Below are 13353 nucleotides of genomic sequence, written 5' to 3' on the forward strand. Positions count from 1 at the left end.
GTCGCTCGACCTCCATTCCATATCCGGAGTCGTTTAGATATGACGTCGTAGATTCGGCTGGTTCAACGTCGGGGCCGTCTTTGATTATATCTTCGAGAAGTTCTTCCTCTTCGAGGTTCCTGATATGTGGATCCATAGTTCTACAAAAAACGGACATTTGATTAACTAATAAACTAACAAACTATATAAGAGGGGTTGGAAACTTCGAAGGCTCATTTTATATAGGAGGACCTTTAGTCCCGGGTCTTGGCTAGAACCTAAACTCTAAAATACCAGCCGGGCGGAGCCTAGTCCCGGACACTTAAGCATATACAATAGCAAAATTAAACTAGTTATATTAATTTTTTTGCTAAAAATAAACTATTAACACTTAAGCATATACAATAGAAAAATTAAACTATTAACACTTAAGCATATACAATAGCAAAATTAAGCAATAATCTAAGAAACACTATTAACACTTAAGCATATACACTATACAATAGCAAAATTAAATGACAAAAAAATATTTCTTCTTCTTGTAACCCTAAACTAATTTTTCCTCTTCTTCTACTTCTACTTCTCCTCTTCTTCTACTACTTCTCCTCTCATCTTCTTCTATTTTTCCTCTTCTTCTCCTCTCCTCCTCTTCTTATTCTCCTTTTTCTTCTTTTCTTCTCCTCCTCTTCTTATTCTCCTTTTTCTTCCTTTCTTCTCCTTTTTCTTCCTTTCTTCCCTTTTTCTTCTTTTCTTCTCCTTTTTCTCCTTTTCTTCTCTTTTTTCTTCCTTTCTTCTCCTTTTTCTTCCTTTCTTCTCCTTTTTCTTCTTTGCTTGTGCTGGCTGGAGTGTTGGGGAGGAGGGGGCGTGTGGCTTACCGGCCGGAGGTGTCGACGACGCGTGGCGAGGAGGACGGCGGCGGCGAGCAGGACGACGGCGACGGCGAGGAGGACGGCAGTCGGCGGCGAGCAGGACGGCGGGCAGCCTGACGGCGTTGTCGAGTTCGTCGCTTGCCGCGCCGGGCAGGAGAACGAGAGGAAGAAGAAAAGAAAATGGACGATTTGGGTTCGAAATTTTCTAACTCCCGCTTATACAGGTGAATCTTTAGTCCCGGTTTGGGGCTCGATCCGGGACTAAAGATCCTTTAGTCCTGGGTGGAGCCACGAACCGGGACTAAAGGCCCTTTTTCAGCTGACCAGAAGGCGGGAAGCAGGGGCCTTTAGTCCCGGGGCGTGGCTCGAACCGGGACAAAGACACCCCTTTAGTCCCGGGTGGAGCCACGACCCGGGACTAAAGGCCCTTTTTCGGCAGACCAGATGGCGGGAAGCAGGGGCCTTTAGTCCCGGGGCGTGGCGAGAACCGGGACTAAAGTGTTGCCTATATAAACCATCGCCCCTGGCCACCATATCCCCTGTTTTTTGGTTGTTGAAGTGTGACCATGCCATGCTCTTGCCACTCTAGTTCATGCACATGACGTGTTCGATGAAATGCCCGAGCCACTCTACTTAAGCTTTCTCCTCTCCAAGCTCGACCTCCAAGCTGCATTTTCCTTAATATTTGTCTAGGTTTGGCCGTGCACCAACTGCGAGCACCACCGTGGTGAGCCTCTTGTTCTTATCTTCTTTTTAAAATCAAAAAAATCTTACTTGTATGATTTAGATACATACTTGTATAAATTACTCACTTTCATTATTTTTTGTTATTATATAGTGCGATGGTTTTGGTATCCCCCTCCGTCGGCCCTCGTCCTGTCTATGATTCGGATGTGGTATATATTATCTTTTATAACTATTTGTTTTATTTAGTGTTTATGGCAATTATGACGACCAATGTGACATATATTTTTTTAATCTAGGAGGTATGTGAACCGGAATTTCCAACCCACATAAAAATTCTTGTCGAGAAGTTAAATTTGGTTGAAAAAGAAAACAAATACTTGAAGAAAAAATTGAAAATAATTGAGGATAAGAATATGGAACTGGAGTTGCATGTCGCCGATGTCATCGATGATCGCAAGATGAAGATCGATGCGATGCGGTTGAAGATGGATGCAATGCGCTTGAAGATGGATGAAATGCGCTTGAAGATTAGGAATATTAGAAAATATGCCATTGATAAAGAGGCTTGGTATCATTATGCTGTTGGGTCAATTGTTACCTTAGTTGCGATTTTGATCGCGTTTGTTGTTGCATTTAAATGTTTTACATAGTTGTATGTTGTTTTTATGAGAGAACTTTATGTATTTATTTTTTGCAATAATAACATTTGATCACTACTGTTCTTTGGCTTTAATGTGATGATGAACTTGTATTAATTTGGTCATATGTTGTGCAATGGTTTTTTTATATATTTGATTTGATAATAGAGATGAATCGCGAATGATAATATTTAATTTCATAATATGGTTTTTTGAACTCCATACTTTTTGACTTCATTTGGTATATTTCGTGGATTTACTTTTTTTTTTGAGCTAGTTGACCTTGAAATTGAAAAGCACTACAAATGAACTCCGAAAATGTTGAAAGTTGGCATGCTATCATCATTTCACCCACATAGCATGTGTTAAAAAATTGAGAGGGCTACAACAAAAACTGGATGCACTTCGTGTACAAAACGGACAATCTCTCTCGAAGTATCAGGGTTTCGAACGAGAACTCATCTCTTACAAAGGGATTTCATTTTTGTGAACTTATTTGAACTCCATACTTTTTGTGTGTTCAAAATGCACCATTCAAAGGCACAACACAAAATTTCAACAATTTCTGACTTCATTTGGTATATTTCGTGGATTTACTTATTTTTTTTGAGCTAGTTGACCCTGAAATTGAAAAGCATTACAAATGAACTCTGAAAATGTTGAAAGTTGGCATGCTATCATCATTTCACCCACATAGCATGTGTTAAAAAGTTGAGAGGGCTACGACAAAAACTGGATGCACTTCGTGTACAAAACGGACAATCTCTCTCGAAGTATCAGGGTTTCGAACGAGAACTCATCTCTTACAAAGGGATTTCATTTTTGTGAACTTATTTGAACTCCATACTTTTTGTGTGTTCAAAATGCACCATTCAAAGGCACACCACAAAATTTCAACAATTTCTGACTTCATTTGGTATATTTTGTGGATTTACTTTTTTTTTGAGCTAGTTGACCCTGAAATTGAAAAACACTACAAATGAATTCTGAAAATGTTGAAAGTTGGCATGCTATCATCATTTCACCCACATAGCATGTGTTAAAAAGTTGAGAGGGCTACGACAAAAACTGGATGCACTTCGTGTACAAAACGGACAATCTCTCTCGAAGTATCAGGGTTTCGAACGAGAACTCATCTCTTATAAAGGGATTTCATTTTTGTGAACTTATTTGAACTCCATACTTTTGTGTGTTCAAAATGCACCATTCAAAGGCACACCACAAAATTTCAACAATTTCTGACTTCATTTGGTATATTTCGTGGATTTACTTATTTTTTTTGAGCTAGTTGACCCTGAAATTGAAAAGCACTACAAATGTACTCTGAAAATGTTGAAAGTTGGCATGCTATCATCATTTCACCCACATAGAATGTGTTAAAAAGTTGAGAGGGCTACGACAAAAACTGGATGCACTTCGTGTACAAAACGGACAATCTCTCACGAAGTATCAGGGTTTCGAACGAGAAGTCATCTCTTACATGGATAATATGAAAATGAAAAGTGTTTGAAATTTAGTACGTTCCATACATGCATTACATAAAAGGTTTAATACATTATTACATTATTGCACCAATATTCCTATCTATTATTTCTGTTTTCTTCTAGGCCGTAGCCATGGAGAATCTTCATCATTTAATAGGATGCTTGGGGTCAGTTTTCACTTTGAAGGGCGGAATTTCATGAAACTTATTATAATCTTCTGACATGTCTGTCTTGTCATCTACTCCCACGATGTTTCTTTTCCCTCAAAGAACTATGTAGTGTTTTGGCTCATCGGATGATATCTTCTTTTGCTGATTTCTTTTTCTCGTTAATGTAGACATGTCCTTCACATAGAAAACCTGAGCGACATCATTGGCTAGGACAAATGGTTCGTCCATGCACGCAAGATTGTTAAGATCCACTGTTGTCATGCCATACTTTTGGTCTACAACTACCCCGCCTCCTGTCAGCTTCACCCATTTGCACCGAAATAAAGGGATCATAAAAGTAGGTGCATAGTCAAGTTCCCATATCTCCTCTATGTACCCGTAATATGTTTCCAAACAGTGCCCATTCTCGTCTGTTGCATCAAAGCGGACACCACTATTTTGGTTGGTGCTCTTTTTATCTTGGGCAACCGTGTAAAATGTATTCCCATTTATCTCATACCCTTGGAAAGTACATATAGTCGAAGATGGTGGCCTGGCCAACAGATCAGCTCATCTCCAACGGTGTAGTCATTCATGAGATGTTCGCAACCAACGCCGAAAGTCTTCTCGTGTTCCCCTTTAATCCAAGAGTCAGCCTTCCCCGGGTTTTCGGAGCGTAGAATATTCTTGTGTCTCACGATATACGGAGCCACCATGATGGAATTGTGTAGAACTGTGTAGTGTGCTTGAGAGAAAGAATGCCCGTCCATACATACTTTTGCTTTCCTTCCTAGTGTGCCTTTTCCTGTTAGCCTACCCTCATACCGAGATTCAGGAACACCAATCGGCTTAAGGTCAGGAAGAAAGTCCACACAAAACTCAATGACCTCCTCTGTTCCATAGCCCTTGGAGATGCTTCCTTCTGGCCTAGCACGGTTACGAACATATTTCTTGAAGACTCCCATGAACCTCTCGAAGGGGAACATATTGTGTAGAAACACAGGACCGAGAATTCTAATCTCTTCGACTAGGTGAACTAGGAGGCGTGTCATTATATTGAAGAAGGATGGCGGGAACAACAACTCAAAGCTGACCAGACATTGGACCACATCAATCTGTAACCCTGATAGACTTTCTCGATCGATTACCTTCTGAGAAATTGCATTGAGGAATGCACATACCTTCACAATTGCCAGGCGAACATTTTCCGGTAGAATTCCCCTCAATGCAACTGGAAGCAATTGCGTCATAAGCACGTGGCAGTCATGAGACTTTAGGTTTCGGAATTTTTTGTCTTTCATATTTACGATTCCCTTTATATTCGATGAGAAGCCAGTCGGGACCTTGATACTGAAAAGGACTTCAAAGAAGATTTCCTTCTCTTCCTTAGTAAGAGCATAGCTGGCACGCCCTTGAAACTGCCCTGGATGCATGCCATCTCTTCCTTTATGACGTTCCTGGTCCTCCCGTGCTTCCGGTATATCTTTTGACTTCCCATACAAGCCCAGGAAGCCTAGAATATTCACGCAGAGATTCTTCGTCAGGTGCATCACGTCGATTGCGGAGCGGACCTCATGGACTTCCCAATAGGGTAGCTCCCAAAATATAGATTTCTTCTTCCACATGGGTACGCACTTATCAGGGCCGTTAGGAACAGGTTGGCTGCCAGGACCCTTTCGAAAGATTACTTTTAAATCTTTGACCATATCAAATACTTCAGCACCAGTACGGATGACAGGCTTCCCCCGGGGTTCTGCCTTGCCATTGAAATGCTTGGCTTTTTTCTTTAAGGGATGCTTGGGCGGAAGAAAACGACGATTGTACGGATACACATTCTTCCTACATTTGTCCAGATATATACTTTCTGTCTGATCCAAACAGTGGGTGCATGCATTGTATCCCTTGTTTGACTGTCTTGAAATGTCACTAAGAGTAGGCCAATCATTGATGGTTACGAAAAGCAACGCTCGAACGTCAAATTCCTCTTGTTTGTGCTCGTCCCACACACGTACACCTGGTTCGGCCCACAACTGTAAAAGTTCATCAACTAATGGCCTTAGGTACACATCAATATCGTTGCCGGGTTGCTTTGGACCTTGTATAAGCACTGGCATCATAATGAACTTCCGCTTCATGCACAACCAAGGAGGAAGGTTGTAGATACATAGAGTAACGGGCCAGGTGCTGTGACTGCAACTCTGCTCCCCAAAAGGATTCATGCCATCTGTACTCAAACCTAACCATAAGTTCCTTGCGTCAGCTGCAAATCTCGGGAACTCTCTCTCGATTTTTCTCCATTGCCGACCATCAGCGGTGTGCCTCAACTTATCGTCTTTCATACAATCTTCCATGTGCCATCGCAACAACTTCGCATGATCTTTATTTCTGAACAGACGTTTCAACCGTGGTATTATAGGAGCATACCACATCACCTTGGCAGGAACCCTCTTCCTGGGTGGCTCGCCCTCAATATCACCAGGGTCATCTTTTCTGATCTTATACCGCAATGCAGTGCATACCGGGCATTTATCCATATTCTCGTACTTCTCACCGCGGTAAAGGATGCTGTCATTAGGGCATGCATGTATCTTCTGCACGTCTAATCCTAGAGGGCAGACAAGCTTCTTTGCTTCGTACGTGCTGGCGGGCAATTCGTTCTTTCTTGGAAGCATCTTCTTCATCAGTACCAGCAACTTTTCGAATGACGAGTCAGTCACACCGGTCTCTGCCTTCCACTTCAGCAATTCCAGTGTGCTACCCAGCTTCTTCTGGCCATCTTCACAAGTTGGGTACAACAATTTGTTGTGGTCCTGTAACATCTGCTCGAACTGCAACCTCTCCTTTTCTGTGTCGCAACCTCGCCGTGCATCAGAAATGACCCGGCCAAGATGATCAGCGGGCTCATCTGGTTCCCGTTCTTCATCCTGATCTTCTTCTTCATTGTCTTCCATTGCGGTATTAGCATACTCAGGGAACATAGATCGGTAGTTGTCATCATCGTTCTCTTCTTCATCATCGTCTTCCATCATAACCCCTCTTTCTCCGTGCTTGGTCCAAACATTATAGCCCGATATAAAACCGGACCGAAGCAGGTGGCTGTGAATGACTCTTGAGGAAGTGTAATCCTTCTCATTCCGACATTCAACACATGGACAAAACATATAGCCACCACCATGCTTGTTCGCATCGGCTGCATCTCGAAAAGAATGCACGCTTTCTCTGTAAGCGGCTGTGCGTCGATCACCGTACATCCATGGATGGCTCATCTGTGTTATACGACAGTATATCAAATACAATCACGATCCTAAAAATTAGTACCGCACGGTCTAAACGAGGAAATATAGTTGCTAACCTTTTAGAATAAGTAGAAATAAAGAGGAAGAGGTTTAAGCGAGGCTCAGGCATCTCATATCGTAGTTGTGTTCGGTGAACAGAAGCGGCATCGCTCTAACACACATTTCAACAAACACCTCTAGTGCATCAAAACAAGTGGAGAGCTAGCACACACCCACAATCCTACATCCAAGAAAAATGCAAGGAAGAGGGGAGAGGGGGGCTGTGCTATATATAGGCAGAGGACTTTAGTCCCGGTTTGAGACACAAACCGGGACTAAAGGTGGCGCACATGCGGGCTGCCCACCGCGTAGCCCTTTAGTCCCGGTTTGGGACACGAACCGGGACTAAAGGCTCCTTACGGGCCGGGACTAAAGCCTTGAGGGAGGCATTGAGAATTGGGGCGACGTGGCCGGGCCTTTAGTCCCGGCCCAGAGGCAGGCCGGGACTAAAGGGTCCAGTCCAAAGGCTCGTTTTCCACTAGTGGCTCTAATTCTTCAGGTTCAATACATAATGGGGTTTATTTCATCAACTAGCAAAGCTAAAATGCTGAGTAGAAAGATGAGAACAAAATGAGAAAAGAAGAAAGAAAAAACGAAATGGAAAAAAAATAGAAGAGTCCAGCCCTGCAAACGGCCGGCCCAGCTCATTAAGGGAGGACACTGCGTGAGAAAATGAAAAGGGAAAATTGCACAGAGTGGGGATCGAACCCTGCTCAGCTAGGTAGAAGAGCAATGTCTCGGTAAACTGGCTTGGCAACGGCGAGCAAAGAAAAAAACAAAGGTTGATGCTCTGGTGCAGGTTAGTTACATGTCACCAATGAAGTACTTTTAATTGATTGGCACCTCTCAGGCACATTAGAGATCAAGCATAAAAACACTTGCTAGCTTACAACAGTATGAGAGTATAGAAAGCACACTATCATTACACGGTTTCTTAAGGGGTTTGCTTCTATCTATGTTTTAGGTTGTCTGTGTGATTGAGGAGAGCCAGTCGTGAGCAAGGAATTCCCCTCCTTGCGCAAGTCGTTCCATGGGCACCTTGATACTTTGTGATGACAAATTAGATAGATGATGGTCTCGGCCTAGATTTCGGCCATCACCTTCCAGCGGAGATCATCTTCAGAAATAGCATGCACGTCCTGTTTGAGCAAATAGAAGTTAGTATGACAAAACAATCAATCTTGAAAAAAGGATTTGTTATTACGAAATCTTCCAAATTGTACTATATTTACCAGATTTAAATTGGATTTTCCTGATACAACTGATGAATTCAAGTACATCAGCACGCATATGTTATCTTCACATTCATTGTCCTTGAATGTTAATAGTTGGCCCAAAATTAGTTTTCTGAGTTCATATCCATCCCGCACAACCATTTTTTTTGTAAACGAATGGCATCAAAATTAGATGTGTAATTATAATATAACATTAAATGATCTATATTGTCTTGATATTTACCTTTATAAATGGCAAATGTGGTCTTTCATCTTCCCATGTGGACATGAACAGGGGAACAATATAAACGGAAAGTTCTCTTATATATAAGAATATATATGTTATTAATTTAAATTTAAATTCATTTTCAAAACAACAAATTCTCACTATATAATATTCATCTATTCAAAAATACCTGTTGTAAATTGGAATATCATCTAGGATTTTTTGATGCCATAGAAGAATATTCTCGTTCCATCTAGACCCTGGGCATGCCTTTTACATTGCTTTTGGTAAGTGTTCTGCAATCCATATAATTTTGTGCACATATTTTGCGAGTGGGTTGCATCTGTAAATGGGATTAATAGGAGCAGGGTCCAAAATATACACGGTTCTGGTATCTTTGTCCAATGTGAATAGAATGAAATCATTGTTGGATTGTACTGGAATATGGATCTGAAATAGGATACATATATTAGATGTAATAAAAAATGTGTGGTCCAAAGTATACAAAAGTGCTCTTACCGATTTGCATTTTGAAACATTATATTTGATACTAGGCCAACAACGAACATAATTTGCTAGTTGTTCGACATCTAACTTTTTACGAAAATCTGGGTGCCGTCAAAAATCAGTAGTCATCTAGCACATAAAAACAATTGGTTAGGAAAGTGATTAAAAAATAAGAATATAGAAAAAAGTAAATAATGAATTTAAGAACGTACCCAAAATTTCATGTCCATATAATGTTTTGCTATCAATTGTTTTGTTTTTTGTGCCGTTTGGATGTTATCAAACATAAACTTCCGTATGACCAAATTAAAGCAATCTCGGTCCATAGGTAAATCATCCTTTAGCATTCCTTGTTGTTTTCTGAGAGACAAGCTTATTGGATATGGCTTTGAACTTTGGATCCATACTTTCCTGGTAATGGAAAAAATTAAGATAATGAATCATTAAGAAAATAAGTAAGATATTGTACAATTTTATTGCTAATTTGAAATGACTTACTCTAAAATCTTGGTGTAATTGATGGATTTAATGAAGCTACAAAGTCCAGATGTTAACTCATGTAAGCTCATATTAGAAAGAATAGATATCAGTGATCTGTATTTTATTTCAACCGATAATGGGATTTTTTGTTTTGAGTTTTTTATATCATCTAGACTTTCCAATATTTGAACATCATCATGATCTCCATTGGTGTCATCGTCAGTTTCTTCAACGATTGTAGTGATTGATGCAGTGTTTGTTTTCCAACATAATAGTATGCTGGCTAACTTGAACCTAAATGAAGTAATCATTTCCTGTGCAATATAAACAATTATTAGTATATTTTCAAAAATTGACATACTTTATGTAAAATTGATATACTTTCTATTAAACAAAAAGAGATATACCTGTGTAATTGCGTATGATAGTGCACTTCCGGTGAAATATTCCATAAATTTGACCATAAATAAACCACATGAAGAACTGTCTTTTTGAACTGGCTTTTGAAATTTTTCCGTGATCTTCCATTCAGTAAGATCAACGTTTTTCCAATCCTCGTTAATCAAGTTTTGACTTTTAATAAGGTCCAAATGAAATTGTATTCCTCGTAGATGAAAAAGATTTAGTAATCAGAAAAGATAGACATTAACAATGTATGAATCTATGTCATTTACATGTAGGATTAAAACTGATGATGTAACTAACCGTAATAGAGAAATCATCTCGGTCAAACTTCCAACACAATGAGTCGAGTACTTGAATCTCATGTTTTTTGGAATTTAAAATAGCTAAATACCAATGTGTGTTGCTGGTATTTATTAGAAGTTCAATCTGTAATAAAGATAATTAGGAAAATAAAAATAAATATTGATTGAAACATGAACATGAAAATTATGGATACATATATTACCATGTCATGCTCCATATATTTCTTGACAATCTCTGTAATGAAGGCACTATTTTGTTGTATGCCAAGGTTACCATCCCGTTTTAATAGTGAGATAACAAAAGGACTCTCAAAATATACTTTATTGCCATTTTGGACATGTATTTGGTCCCTTATACAACATATATATGCATCGATCACCTATAATTAAGATTATTTTCAAACAAATACATTAGTAATAGATATTAGTGATTAGAAACTTATTTCTGTTTGAGTAAGGGTATACTTACATCATCGTTTACCCACTCTTTTTCATCAAGCAAGCACATCAATTGATTTTGTAACACAGTACTTCCATCTATCTGAACCAACTCTTGTTTTCTCAAAGATGATTCAATTATTATATGAGCACCTAGATCATAATCGGTCAATATATAGTCTGCAAAAAAAATCAAATAATTTAATAATATATTGGATAGAGAAGTACACAGAATAAATGAAACAAATACCTTGTGGTAGATAATCATATTTTTGAACAATTTTGATCTCTTTATTTGAATCTGGTTCCTTAACATCATGTAATGGTAAAACAGGAGATAATGTCGAGCTAGATGGGGATGGAGGTGATGCCAATGAATCATGATCTATCTGAATGTCTGATTCTGGCACAATTAATTCAAAACATTCAGAATTTTGAGAAGATGCTGACATAGTTGGTGACATTGGTTTTCGCTCCAGAACACCTAATTCAGAAATTTTTGCTTTTTTGGAAGGTCGGTTATCCAAATCCTCTACAATGTTCAGTTCAGCAATGTCATCTATTTCCTGCAGTAACAACATAATTATAATTAGCCCAACATAAAGGTACATGAAGGTACTGTCCTTAAATCCTTGATGGTTATTCTGTTAACAAAGTCAATGCACGGGAATTTCTCTTAACATAATATTGTCATTACAGGCATTATACCACACACTTCCAATGGATAATGTGACTGTAGCTAAGCTTCAGGGCAAGCTTGATGGCGAAGCCAACCAGAGCACAGTTCGAAAGTTGATTGACAAGATGGTGCAAGATTGACACATTAAGAATTCAGCCAACAGAAGATATTAGGTAACTACTTGAATTTATCTATATGAAGTCAACCTTTTCGAAAATCTGTATGAAATCTAAGATGCCTGGGCTGTATCCTCTATTCACGTGTTATTTGTTCTTTTAGTAAAGTTGGCCAGCCAGTGATGAAGAATAGTAAAGCCGTGTCGGGGCTGGAGTCATGCTGGGACATATTCCGTCCAGGCACGGTCGGGGAGGACCATCGAGGAGTGCGAGGCGGATGTCGTCGCCGGGAAGTTCCCTCCGCGCCGCCGCCGACCAGGCCCCCAGCGCCACCCCGGAGATCAGGCCCCTCGTACGTGACGACATTCCCCTCTTATCCCGGCACCTGACCAACGAGTTCCAGGTTTCACTCGCTGTGCTGAATTGTGCGTTTGTTTGATGTGTGTGCAGGACATGGCGAAGCGCCCTCGCCGGAACCGGAGGTCGCCGGCGCTCCGGGCAGCGTTCCAGGAGACCAACATTACTCCCGCGAACCTCGTCCTCCCTCTGTTCATCCATGAAGGTTGGTAATTGGGATACTGGAACATGGTTGGTGCAACCGCGCAAGCATAACTGAGATTGGTGGGTTACAGTTTGGCTAACTGGTAGTATTTTTGGTACTGATGTGCAGGTGAAGAAGACACTCCCATTGGAGCTATGCCTGGGTGCTTCAGGCTTGGATGGAGGCACAGGCTTTTGGAAGAGGTACCCAACTTACTGCGACGGTGCCCTGAATTATGATACATTAGGCGATTTTGTGGAGTAAGGACATTGCTGTCCCTATATTTTGCTTCAACAACACCATACCAGAAACAATGCATGTGTATCCATATTACAATGATACTTAGTAATGCACTGACCGAAGAAAACAGTTCTGTTGAGCTGCTATTTTTCACAGGTTTACAAATCACGGGATGTTGGTGTTAGCAGCTTTGTGCTATTCCCAAAGGTTCCTGATGGTTTAAAGGTCTTGCCAGAAACATAAATTCTTTTCGTCTAATTGAATTGCGTCGGCTTTATGGAATAACTATAGCCTTCTTTGTCCATCAGACTCAAACAGGAGATGATCGGCATATAATGATAATGGTTTAGTGCCCCGAACAATCCGTCTGCTCAAGGATAAGTACCCTGACATTGTGAGTCACGCGTTTCATTTGATTAATCATTGTTCCATTACATCATTTATGCTAAATGCTAACATGTTTGATTCCCATCATACTACCCGTTTAGGTTATCTACACTTATGTTGCTTTGGATCCGTATTCTTCTGACGGTCATGATGGCATTGTGAGAGAAGATGGTCAGAATTTATTCCTTGCAGATTTGCTCCTAGAGTCCATTGCTTTAGTGATATCCTGAGAAGTTTATTCGGGATATGCCAAAAATCTAATCATATCAATGCAATGCTCATGGCTTAATATTGCTACTGCTGTACTGTCGTACCTATTAAAAAAGCTTCACTATCAAGTTCTATTCAGACCAGTAACTTAACCTGATTTAGAACAATGGTGAGAAACTTAAACTGATAAGAATGCTGGGACTCAAATGATCACTTTTTGCATGTTGATCAATTGCGTTTTTGAAAAAAATGTTGCATAGCACCCCTGAAGGAAGACCATTTTCTTAATGAAAAATGTTGTTTACCAGTAATACTTGCAGGCTGATCTTTCTTGGATAAAATATGTCAGCTGGAAAGCTTCATAAGTTTTTGTAAGTCCGTGGTTCAGTGAGGCGGCACAGAACCGCAAGGAGCCTCAGCGCAACTAACATCGTAGGTCAGGCGAAGAATTATATACCCACCCCTAA

General features: G+C 40.1%; 1 pseudogene; it reads left to right on the plus strand.

Annotated features, from left to right (window-relative positions):
• The first annotated feature begins 11785 nt into the window (after nt 1-11785).
• Nucleotides 11786-12906, plus strand: LOC123396147 (annotated as a pseudogene).
• Nucleotides 12907-13353: the final 447 nt, after the last annotated feature.

The sequence above is a fragment of the Hordeum vulgare genome, chromosome 5H (genome assembly GCF_904849725.1).
Source record: "Hordeum vulgare subsp. vulgare chromosome 5H, MorexV3_pseudomolecules_assembly, whole genome shotgun sequence".
Classification (NCBI taxonomy): domain Eukaryota; kingdom Viridiplantae; phylum Streptophyta; class Magnoliopsida; order Poales; family Poaceae; genus Hordeum; species Hordeum vulgare.